This window comes from Vicugna pacos, chromosome 1 (genome assembly GCF_048564905.1).
Source record: "Vicugna pacos chromosome 1, VicPac4, whole genome shotgun sequence".
NCBI classification, from domain to species: Eukaryota; Metazoa; Chordata; class Mammalia; order Artiodactyla; family Camelidae; genus Vicugna; species Vicugna pacos.
Genome location: NC_132987.1, coordinates 115,435,674 through 115,448,122, shown reverse-complemented (window position 1 = coordinate 115,448,122; position 12,449 = coordinate 115,435,674). Strand labels below are relative to the sequence as shown.

Genomic DNA, 12,449 nt, shown 5'->3' with positions numbered 1-12,449 from the left:
ATAGGGGTCTATAGGGTTTTTTAATTGTTTTTTATTGCAGTAAAATACAGATAACACAAAAGTGACCATCTTAGCCACTTGGAGGTGTACAGCCCAAAGGTGTAAATGCACGCATAATGCTGTGCCACCATCACCACCACCCATCCCCATGATTCTTTCCATCATGTAGAAGTGAAACTCTGTACCCCTTGGTCTCTTTCTGTCCAGGATGTGAATCCTGAGTCATGGTTCTCACTCCCTTGTCTTCGCCTAGTCTGGTCCTCAGCCCTTTTCTGCAGGGAGACAATTTCAGGCCAAATGAGTAAAACTTTTTTTTTATTTCCCTTTTACTTTTCCATTTTCTCCTCTTTTTATTTTTCTGTTCTCCTCTCTTTCTTTCACCCTTTTCATTTTCCTTCCATTCTTCTCCCCCTTCCCCCTTTTGTCATCTTTCTTCCTCTCTTCATGTCTATGTCTTCCTTATCTCTCGCCCTTTTCTCACCCCTTTTCCATCCCTCTTCCTTTCTTCTCCTCCCGTGTTTTCTTCCCTCATCTCTTGTTTTCCTTGCTTTTCTATTAAGAATACCTTAAGATTTTCCAAACGACAGAGGGGACCCACTTACTCGGGGACAAACCAAGATGAAGACAGAGCTGAGGTCACTGTGGCTCCGAGGAGGCCGGGAGGATGAGGTGTCATTGACAAGTAGTTACTGGGAGAGACGGCACCCTGCTCAGCCCGGGAGCAAATGGAGAGAGGCTGGGGACACAGCTCTGTGCTCTAAGCTTAGCATTGAGTTAGGGAAGTAAGACGCACTCACATGGCAAGGTGGTGAGACAGGTAAAGGAGGTGCTCCACCCAAGGACAGGCACGATTCCAAAAGCTGTTTGTAGTTCAATGGTTTAGAACATGTACGTGATGTAATGCACTTACTTTCCTGTAAAAATGATGCTCTGAGTGGAGGGCAGGTGGTTTGGTTCACTCATAAAAGCAGATATAAGCACAGCTCTCAAAACACCTTTTCAGGTGCACCTGCCTATATACCGCTGTTTACCTCAGCAGGAAAATTGGTTTCTGGTTCCAACTTGTTACCAAAACATTCTGATTTCCTCACCACTAGCACTGGCAGCCTGAGGGTAAGGCCTCTGGGGAAGGAGGGGTGGGTGTTCTGGGCCACCAGGAACTCACTAAAGTGCTAAGCATCCTGCTCCTGGCCAAGAATTTGTTGATGGTTTGAATTGGGGAACAAACCTAGATGTGGTGGGTTGTTCCTGAATTAAACATTAGGAAAAACAGAGCCCCTCTTGATCTAGCTGCCAGATGTACAGGGCAGAAAACAAGACAGAGGCTTCCTCGTCAGGAGCATTTTGGGAAGGAGGCAGGCACTGAACTGGGTCCACAGGACCAGCAGGATGAAGAAGAGAGGGGCTTGCGCCAGGGCAGGCAGAAAAGAGCACTCAGGACCCACTGAGAGTGAGCCAGTTTGGGGAAACAAAACTGGGAGTTCCTACACAGAGTTCTGAAAAAAAAAGAGCTGGAAGGATGACGGGTGGGCAGGGTGGCAGGAGTGGGGAGCCTGGAGCTGGTGGGTTGGGAAAAGCCTTAAAAACAAGGCTAAAATTTTTAAACTCTCCCTTTGAGTCAAAATGTGGAGACAACCCACTGAGGAGTCATTAAGTAAAGGTATTGGGGCTCCAGTGGCACTAGTTTTAATGAAATGGAATCAAATAAAATGGAAAGTAATAGAATAAAACAGAATGGAATGGAATGGAATGAAAGATGCCAGTGAGGATGTCACATAGGAAATCCACATTTCATGAATCTTGCCTTGAGTTTTTTACTTGTGGGTGTGTGTACACAGATACATACAAGCATGTATATGTGCACATACTTACATATGTGGGGGTCACACTCTAAAATGCATTTCTTTACTGTGGGCTTTGGAGTAATGACACGTTGACACTAGTGTTTCAAGATGAATCCAGCAGTGATTTGGGGGATTGGTTTTAGGGGAGAGGGTCCGGTAGGGAGGGGCAAAGGAGGAGGAGATCAGAATAGAGGAGGGGCCCGTGGGGAGGCTGTGATTGGAGGGGTGACGGCAGGGATGGGCTGAGTGGCCACCAGCCCCACTGAGAGGAAGAAAACCTGCCACACAGGGTCTAGGAAACTGGAGACAGAGGAGGATTCCACAGCTGCAAAGGAGTCAGTGGCCGGTACCCTGGTCAGAGCTGGGGTTGTCTGATGACCAGTCCCAGGCAGCACCCCAGACCCTGCAGGTCCCAGGACAAGGAGGGGTGTGTGTGTGTGTGCGCGCGCACGCGTGCGCCTGTGTGTGTGTGTGATTCTATGCGAGTGTATATATGTGTGTTTTGCTCCCAAGAACCTTATTTTTCCAAAACTCCTACTGTTCTGTGTTCCATCTTAATTTCTTTTTTGGATTTTTAAACTTCTAGTTTCAAAAATGTTTAACTTTTAACTACCACATTTTAATAATTCACATTTCCAGCTTTTATCATCATGACATCTCTGGTGGGTATGATTGTTATTCATAAAAACAACGTGAGGGTCAAATGACCTACTTACCTGTGTTGGGCACGAACTGCTTGGGATGAACAGAGCAGAGACGTCTTTCACCGTTAGTTCGGGAATCACTTCACAAAAGCGGGAAAACAGGTGTCTTGGGCATGAGAGGAAGATGATTTGGGAAAGATTAATTACAGCCTTGTCTCCAATGGCCATTTAGCCCTACTCTTCGCAGGGCTGAGCTAGAGCCCCGAACCCAAGCCAGGGGCAGGGGACAGCACGCAGCGCGGTCTGGCAGGAGCTGAGGGCGCTGGCAGGGAGGAGGCGAGGGTGCCGGGTCGCCGACAGAGCTGAGGACTCACAGATGACCACCAAGGGGGTCTCAGCCGCTCACTGCCCAATGACGCCGGCAAGCTTGGTCACCTCTGTTCTTCACTCTCTTCATAATGAGAAATATGATGAGCACACAACCCTCCTTTAGACAGAATCAGCCACGTCATGGGATGAAATCATCATTCCAAAAATGATTGTAAAGGAAGTCTCCACAACTCCTGCCAGTAACCTTGACAATTAGTGGTCCAGCTGAAAATCCACGAGATGGTAGACCACCGCGGCTGAACGTGTGAGTTCAGGTGTGCGATGGTTTACGCCTGAAGCCCAGCGCAGGGAAGGACCTCACACTGGAGCTGGGGCTCTCTCCCCGGACCCCCTTCGCAGTGAGTCTGGACTTTTTAAGTTTCTTCAGCATTTTCTCTTGCCCTTCGATCTAGACGCAAAGGAGCACTACTTACAACCTCTACAAGAATTACTAAGAGCAGCAGAGTGTGTCAAACGCTCCGCTTTATAGGAATTAATTTTTAATTCTGTCCCCACAAAGGCTCCCGTCTTAGCTGAGGTCATAATTTGGGGATAGTTGCCTTTAGGATTTTGCCTTTCGAACCACAACAGCATTTCCATCTAATTGGAGGGAGGGTGGACAGGAGGAAGGGGGACACCAGGGCGTTCAAGGAAGAGGCTCTGCCCCCAGGGGCTCACTTCGTGCCAGCACCTCTCCTCCAACATCCTCGACTTCACGGAGCCTTCCAGAGACTCACGTGAGAGAATGTCAATTGTGAAAGTAAACTAAGCGTCAGCTCCACGTTCGAGCGTTTCCACTCTTACCTGTGACTCTGTTCCACCTGTGCAGGCAACCCCCTCCTCCTCTTCTTACCACCCACCCTCCCCCGCCCCTTCCCCTGGGTGATGGCCAGGGCAGGGCCACAAAGCCACCAGGGCTCCCGTGCCAGTTTGTCTCAGCCTCGCAGAGTCATTCATGAGCCAGCATCCCCCCACCCCCACCCTGCAGCTTCTCAGCCACCACGGGGACACACGCCAAGTGTGACTAAGTCCTTTTCTGGGACTCTGTGGGCAGTTCGGTGTGGCTTGAGCTCAAGGAAGTATTTGTTAAGTGGCTTCACCGAGGAGACACTTCCTTGACCCACAGGGGTGGGGTGGGTTGTCTGTGTCACCGGAGAATGTCACCAGAGTGACCTTTTCTGGTAACTTGACAGAGACACTCAGAAGGGCCCTGATAAAGAGCTCCTCAGACTGAAGACAGCAGAACTTGCCACTTACACAGCTTTTTCATCTTCAAAGCCCAGAACCTCAATTAAGTAATTAATAGGTCTGGTCATGTTCGCAGCTCTCGAAAAATGAGACTAGGGGAAGCTCTGGGTTTCCCTCCAGGAGACGTGCTTTTCTGTCGAGCCCAGAGAGACGCCTGAGAAGGCAACCAGCAATCCAGTGTCCATCTCCCCTGCAAGTTCCTCATCAGCTCTGCGGGATCAGGGGCTGCCCTGGAAACGCCGCCAGACGTTGTGGTTTGCTGCCCCCTTGAGGATGCACTGGGGATAGCAAGCGAATGGAACACTGTACACCCAGTAATGGGAAGAAAACAGCCGTTTTCTTCTTAGGCGTATCTGGCATGCCCAAGACTTTTTCAAGATGGGAAAATATTAACCCAGAGCACAATAACTCCTCCCCTTTTTAATTCAAAATCTATACAGACTGTGTTAATACTGGGTTAACAAGTTCCATGGGCCAGCACCTTCCCAATGAAACGAGAGGGATCTTGAATTGATGGCTGAGAACCTGCTCCACACATCAGAGGACTAAGGGAAGGTAATTGCCTTGATACTTATTTTCGATTTGGAAAACCCAAAGCAAGAAGGTTTTGAAGAAGTCAAGAAGTGATTATAATTCTAGGCTTGCTGCCAATGGGATCAATTGTCTGGTGACTTTTTGCAGAGTTTGCATCTGATGCCAACAGCCCAGCATGGTTTAAAGCCTCAGAAGGTGCTCAGCAAAGGGCCCCGATCATAACCCAGTCATCTCAGAGGGTTGCTGGCAGCTCAGTCCACTAGAAGACCAGTCTTTGGTCTCTGTATGTTTTGAAGGCTGTCTGGCCTCTCATGATTTAGGGCTCTGGGCTGATATATCTAGGGACTTCTTGCCCTAGATAAAATTATTTTAATAAATAAAAAGCTCCCCCTCCCTGGACACACACACACACAGAGGAATGCACAAAGTGTGTGCCCCAAGCTAAACTCTCTTCATTCAAGTATTAGATTCGCAGAATTTTCTTTTCTGTTTTTTTTTTAATTTTTTTTTTGAAGTATAGTTGACTTACAAAGTTGTGTTAATTTTTGGTGTACAGAATAGTGATTCAGTTGTACATATATATTCCTTTTCATATTCCTTTTCATTCTAGGCTATTACAAGGTATTGAATATAGTTCACTGTGCTGTACAGTGGGACTTTGTTGTTTATCTGTTTCATACATAGTAATTAGTATCTGCAAATCCCAAACTCCCCATTTATCCTTCCCCACCCCTTCCCCGACTGGTAACCATAAGTTTGCTTTCTATGTCTGTGAGTCTGTTTCTGTTTTATAAATATTTTCATTTGTGTCATAATTCTAGATTCCACCTAGAAGTGACATCTTCGTCTGGCTTACTTCAGTTAGTATGACAGTCTCCAGGTCCATCCATGTTGATGTAAATGGCATTATTTACCCTTTTTATGGCTGAGTAGTATTCCATTGTGTGTGTGTGTATAATATATATATATATATTATATGCAGTGGGGCATATATACCCCAATGCAGTGGGGCATATATACCCCACAACCTCCTTATCCAGTCATCTGTCAATGGACATCTAAGTTGCTCCCATGTCTTGGCTATCGTAAATAGTGCTGCTAGATTCAGAGAATTTTTCATGTTCAGTCTGCCTGATGTCCTAGGTATTGGGCTGGGGACAACCTGCAGTGGTTCCTGAGGCCATGGAGGGACAGGTCCTGGTCAGCATCCTCTGGGACAGTTGGAGAGCAGCCAGGTGACTGAATTCCCACCAGTGGAAGGGATCTCGGGGTTGGGGGTCAACAGGACCTGTGATTAAGGCAGGGACATGGCTGGCTGGGGCTCCCCTTCTCTGCATCCCCCAGAGCTCAGGTGGGTGACTTGTTGAGGGGCTGGAGAAGGGGGTTATGGCCAGAGAAGCATAGAGATGATTACCAGGAAACAGACAAAGCCTTCTGGATGGAAACAGCAATCCCAGTGGCGTCACAATGAAGCAACAGCTGTCGGAGCTGAGTGTCACCCAGACTTTGACTGGCCGAGGGGCTATAGGTCAAAAGAAGGCAGCTCCCGGCACAGGTCTGACGCTGTCCAAGAGCAAGCCTTTCCAACCAACTCCCCAAGTGACCCAAATGCTCTCCCGGAAAGTCCAGGCTTCAGACAACATAGCTGCCCGTCACGGAGCAGGCTGCCCGAAACCACAGCGGGGTGAAAAATCCAGTAACCCATCCCGGTGACCCCACCCTGTCTGCAGTTACTCAGAGCCACTGGCCATGGCCCAGGGAGCAGACCCAGGCAGGCTGAAGTCTATCCAAACGTAATTTTAAATTGAAAATGGAAACAAATCAAGCCAAGACAAATCCAGGGCCTGATGTAGCAGCAGCAGCTGCCATGGCCAAGCCATTGTCATACGGGGCCAAAGGTCAGCTTCCACCCCTTGGTGAGTGATGCCGACCAGCGCCTTTAAGATAGGAAATCCTTTACCCCATAACCACTCTGTGACCTCCTGGTTACTGGTAAGGTCCTCCTTTTACAGGTGAGGAAACTGAGGTTCACAAGGTTAGGTGACTTAGCTGAGCTCTCACCCTAGATGGGGGGGATGCCACTGAGCCCGTGGGTCTGGCCCCAGACCAGCCTCCCAGGACGAGGCCCCCCTGCCCAGCCCCTCACCCACCTGGACACCCTCCTGGGCTGAAGGCCCCAGGGTGGGCAAGTGGGGATTTGGCCCCAGAGAGGCTCCAGGTCCCCACGTGCCCTTCAGAGATGGACAGTGTGTTTGGCTGTAGCCCACAGGCTCCTGGGGGGAGGTCTCATCCCCAATGTCCAGTGTCCTGAGGACTCGAGGTAGCATCTTGAGAGCTGTTCTTGTCTCCCTGCCTCGGGCTCACTTCTAAGGGGAAGCTCAAGGCCCCGCTGCCCACGCCAGCCCCAGACTCAGGGCCACAGGAAGCCCCAGCATGGGGGCTCTTGTGGGTAGGTCAGCATGCAGCCTCTGCGTGAGGAACTTGATTCTTCTGAGCGTTTATTTTGGCCTGTGGAAGATGGACATCATGAGGCTGGGTGCCTGTGTGGGGTGGAATTTTCAAAGATTGATTAGAAAAAAACATGTAATAACAGCAAATTATATCTGTCTCCTGTGGGAGTTACCAGCCTTTTATGCCTATGGAGTATCTGTCCATCCATCCATCCAGTTATCTACATTTCTATCTTTCTTTCCATCAGTCTGTCTGTATTATCTGTCATTTACCCATGTCATCTGTCATCTACCTACCTACCTCTCTGTTAGCTGTCTGTTTTCTCTCTCTCTGTCATCTGTCTCCCCACATTTATACTCACACATCTCAGGCATTCAAGCTGCCATGTGAAATTTTGATTATGAGCTCACAATATCACCTGGTTCAGAGTCCAGTTTTTGAAAATCACTAGCTGTGTGACCTTGAATAAGTTACTTAACATCTCTGTGCCTCTTTGTTTTGTGCATCTGTAAAGTGGGAAGCTTAACTCAATAGTTGCAGGACTGCATTAGCCCATCTATATAAAAGATCTGAAAGCCTGGAGCTTGTGAGCTCTTGTGAAGTGGAAGGGAAGCTACTGGGGGCTGCAGCAGGGGCCTGGCTTTACTGAGCCCTAAAAGAGGAAGCAGTGAACCCGAGAGCTTTTGAAGCAGTGCTTTTGGGGAGAGCTCTGGCCTGTGCTCACTGACATGCACTAATTGTCACAGTTTTCCTGGAGGGAGGTCAGGTCCAGAGAAAAATCAAATTGGCTAGCAGAGAAGAGAAACACACCTGAGGTTGACACAAAGTTCTGCAGATAGTTAAAGCCCCTGAATGGACCAGGGGAGGGCGGCAGGCAGAGGACCACGGCCCTGGAGCTGTCAGTCATCCGCAGCTGGTCAGCCGGAGCATGACCTGATAGATGCCAAGATCGCCCCCCGAGCGCCCCCTGTGTGACTCACAGCCACTGACCCCTCCCACAGGAAGATGAGTCTGGAGCACTTCTGGGGACATATGCAGAGTCCGCAGCCTCTCCAGCTCCTCGAGGACTCGGGCACGTCAGAACCGGCCGTTTCCCCGGCTGCACTGGGCGAGCCGCCGGCCTGGAGTGGTCCGCATCCGCAGCAGGATAGATGCGGGCGTCTCTCCCGGGGCCGCTTCTTACATCTCCTCAGGGCTTCAGAAGGAGAGCGAGGTTTGGGGAATGTGTCACTTGTTGGGCGTTTGAAGGTGACAGCAGAGCCAGGTGCCCGAAAGGCGGGCCAGGAGGCACCGCGGCGCGAGCCAGTGGTGGTGAGGTCCGCTTCTGCCTCTTGGGGACCCACCGCAGTGGTCAGTGCTCGTGGCGTTTGCTGAATTGTCCAGATCAGACCGAGAGACGACAGCAGGCCTGGAAGTGACAGGCACAGCGGAGAACTGAGCGTCCCAGACCCAAGTAGGAAGCCGTAGTTGGGGCTCACCAGCCGTGACCCTTCAGGCAAATTCCCTCACTTCCCGTCTGCAGAGTGGGGACGAGGTTATGAACACCTTCCTCAGAAGCTTCTCCTTGGCTTTTCCCCTCTTCTGGAGAGCCCTGGTGTCAGGAACAGACCTAAGAGCACCCATCGCAGCCGCACAGCGTCCGGCCTGGGAGATGCAAGACATTCTTCGGCTCAATGATTTTCCCTTATTTGGGCACAGGAGCCACCTGGGAAGTGGGTGCCTTCTGCATTCATCCCCTAAGGAACAGCAGTCAGGAAGTAACACAAACTTCATGGCTCACGATAGCAGAAATGTGTTTTCTTACCGTCCTGGAGGCCAGAGGTCCACGATCAAAGTGTCAGTAGGGCTGGTTTCCTCTGAGACTCTGTGTGGGTAGAATCCGTCCTTGCCTCTTCCTGTCTTCTGGGAGTGGCTGGCACTCCATGGTGCCCCTTGGCTTGTAGCTACATCACTCCAGTCTCTGCCTCTGTCGTCACGTGGCCTTCTCCCTGCATCTCTTGGCTTCTACACAGCCATCGTCTCTGTGAGTGTCTTTGTGTCTCCTCTCCTCTTCTCGTAGGGAACCCAGTCACACCAGGTTAGGGCCCATCTTACCCTAGCATGACCTCATCTTAACCAATTACAACAACCAATTTCCAAATAGGGTCACATTCAGAGGTGCCAGGGAATAGGTCTTCGTCGTTTTTGTTTTTGTTTTTTGAGGAACACAATTTAACCCATGACACCTGCTAAGAAAAACAGATTCCTTATTCTCACCTATGTTTTTAACAAAGCTCCACCCCCACCACCATGACTCCCCAAAGTGGTCCTGATGTAAGAGGCCCAATGACCATCCTCAGAGAAAGCCTCACCTGTCAGGTTGCAGCTCCCCAGGTGACACAGGTCACGCCCCTCAGTTCCCCATCTGCTGCTCCTTCTCCAGCCCCTTCTGGATATTTGAGGCCAGAGTGACTTTGCAACAACACTGCAAACTGGCCCAGTCCAGGGAGATTTAGACAAGATGCAAGTTACTCACCCACTCAGCTATTTTTACTCCAAACTGATGTTGTGAGTTGAATTGTGTCCTCCCCCGAAAAAGAAGCTATGTTGCAGTCCTCACCCCCAGAACCTCAGATGTGACCTTATTTGCAAGTAGGGTTATTGCCGACATCATTAGTTAAGATGAGGTCAAGCAGGGAGGGCTCCTAACCCAACATGTCTTGTGCCCTTATTTTAAAAATGCCATGTTAACAGTCAGAGACACAGGGAGAAGGCCATGTGAAGACGAAGGCAGAGATGACAGTGATGCTACCGTGACCAAGAAACACCAAGGGTTACTGACCATCACCGGAAGTGGGGAGAGAGACCTGGAGCAGATTCTCCCTCACCAGCCTGCCCACTTCTTGATTTCAGACTCAAGCCTCCGGAACTGTGAGAGAATGAACTTCTGTTGTGCTCAGCCACCTCCTTTGTGGCCCTGTGTTACTGTCGTGCTAGCACACTAAGACAGCTGGTGACTAGCTTGTCCCAGACTCCCCGAACTAGAAGGCCACCCAGGACCTCCCAGGTGGAAGGCTCAGCCACGGGACCCCGGGGGAATTGCTGAGGGTGGATGTACCTGCTGCCTGAGGCACAGCGTGCAGGGGATGGTGAGCAGGAGCCCTCAGTGTGTCCCTTCCGGAAGCCACAGGGATGTAGGGGGTGGCAGGCGACACTGGGTGTTCTCTCCGGGGAACAAGCCAGCAGGGCAGGCCCCGTGCACTTTTCCCTGAGCTACTTCCAGTGTCCGATAGATCCGACAGGTGGTGGCTCAGAGCTGGGCAAGGACCAGCAGCTGGGGCTCTGGTTCTTACTGTACCACTACCAGCTGTATCACTGGCACAAGTTCCTTTCCCGTTTCTTCCCCAGAAGGTGGAGATTCACATAGAACACCTCCGCGGGCGTGGACAGAACTACACGAGAGAGGACACGTGGCTTGCGGAAGATGGTGGACCTGCCCTGGTGTCCACCAGGTGCCGACTGTGTGTCGGTCCCGAGGGCTGGTCCCGGGCTGCGACGCTGGGCAGTGGGCTGAGACTGGCTTCCAGGCACGAACCCGCAGGGAAGCGCGGTCCGCCTCCTTCCCCAGCGTGGCACTCTGGAATCCACGTTCACCATTTGCTCCCCTTCCTGGGGAGTTGCCTTAACAATGGTCCATAGTCATAAAAATAATGAATGTCCGTAAAGCTCTTAATGAGTCACTTTCTCAAAAACGGCCTTCTGTAGTGGACATAGCTACTCTGTGAAGTCCGTGTGATTGGGGCCTTCACTTTTCAAATTAGAAAACTGAAACTCCTGGAGAGGAAGTGACTTGCTGAGATGTCTCAGCAGACAATGGATGACAACAGGAATTGCCATTTTTTTGGAGGCTGGAGGACTAAGAGGGAAAACGGTGGGGGGGGGGCAGGGCAGCTGTAGACGTCTCCAGGGTCCTGCAAGGGGGAATCGGGGCTCTCAGGACTGCAGCCGGCTGCTCTGCCTGGCTCCCAGCCCCAGTCCTAAGTCAGTGCAGACTCCCGAGTCTGCCCCAGGTCTGTGGGCTCACGTGGGGCATGCCCACTGCTGGAAACAGGCCACTGGCACAGGAACATTGGTGGGAGCCGTGACCCTGCTTGGCATACGTCTGCTGGAAATGTACCAGAGGGCACAGCGTCTCTTCCCCAGAGGGCTGTGTGGGAGGGGCGGGAGGTGCAGGGTAGGCAGCATCATCTTGGCATCTGTCTGTCCTGGTGGTGCTGCTTTACAGCTATAGAGGAAGCCTTCAGTGCTCCGATGCTGTTGGAGTTGTCCTCGAAGCATGTGATGACTGTTATCCGATGATCAGCAGGTTCGCTCCTACCTTAAAGTGGAGCAAGCTGGGCCCCAGGCAGGGGAAAGCTCTTGTCTGAGGTCACAAAGCTAAGGGGTGGACCCAGCCTTCCCAGCTCTCACCCTGTCCCCAGCATGTCCCCCCGCCAACATCCTGTCCCAACCGAATGGCAAAGGAGAGTGGTGATGATTTTAAGAGAAGCAAACTGACTGCATGCTCCGCCTCTGGGACCCAGAGTTCCAACCTGGGCTCCTTGCCTTCTTTCATCATTATCTGCAACTTAGATATAATCATTCAGGTTCTCAGATTCCAGGGGAAGGGCTAGATGTCTCTCAGCAGGAGATTCGGGGAGCTGTGTGACTGCATGAGTGAAAAAGAAAGAGGTGAAATATGGTCAGTTCAACTGTGGAGCCATGTCCTCATGTCCATACACAGTGGGCGCTGGACCACAATCAGCAAACACAAAAGGATTCACCTTCATCCCTCTTCTCTGTTCCAAACAAAACTCCGTGCAGTCATCAGCTCCTGGTTCCAAGGTTCTTTTCACCTTTCAACTGCAGACTGGGACTGCTACAGACTTGAAATCAGAGCTGACCCCCAAATCTTGAAAGGTCAGGGCCCTGCAGCTTAGGGTGGGCAGGACCCTGAGGCACCAGCTCGACTTAGGGGCCGAATCCCACATGACCCTCCCTGGGAAGTTTCCATGGATGCTCCTTCTCTCCTGCCCCTAAGGAACAGCTTCTTACCCAGGGTCCTTGGAGACACTTTCAGGGGGCTCATGGTGTTCGAGTGTGTGTGCATATTTTGGGGGAGAGCTTTTCAAGGGGGCTTAAGCTTGAAGAAGGGTTAAGCCTCACTGTTCTGAAACCAGTTCATCCCCCAGAGACCACCACCCAACCAGGGGAGTGCCGACTGTATTCTGATACCTGAGGATGGTGGTGCTCGTTGCTCCGTGAGATCACGACATGCTACCTTCACTGGTGACGCACGCACCAGCTGCAAACCTCCCTGTGCACTGCAGCATCCCAGCTC

General features: G+C 51.1%; 1 long non-coding RNA gene across 2 annotated transcripts; it reads right to left on the bottom strand.

Moving 5' to 3' along the window:
* Nucleotides 1–14: 14 nt before the first annotated feature.
* On the bottom strand, nucleotides 15–8,017 carry LOC140701090 (uncharacterized). Of its 2 annotated transcripts, none has more exons than XR_012079935.1 (6): nucleotides 7,901–8,017; nucleotides 6,790–7,179; nucleotides 2,561–3,266; nucleotides 798–914; nucleotides 603–706; nucleotides 15–272 (listed from the first exon to the last, which is right to left on the bottom strand). It is a non-coding gene; the product is annotated as an uncharacterized lncRNA (long non-coding RNA). The 2 variants fall into 2 exon arrangements; XR_012079946.1 differs by having other exon boundaries at nucleotides 2,561–2,654.
* Nucleotides 8,018–12,449: the final 4,432 nt, after the last annotated feature.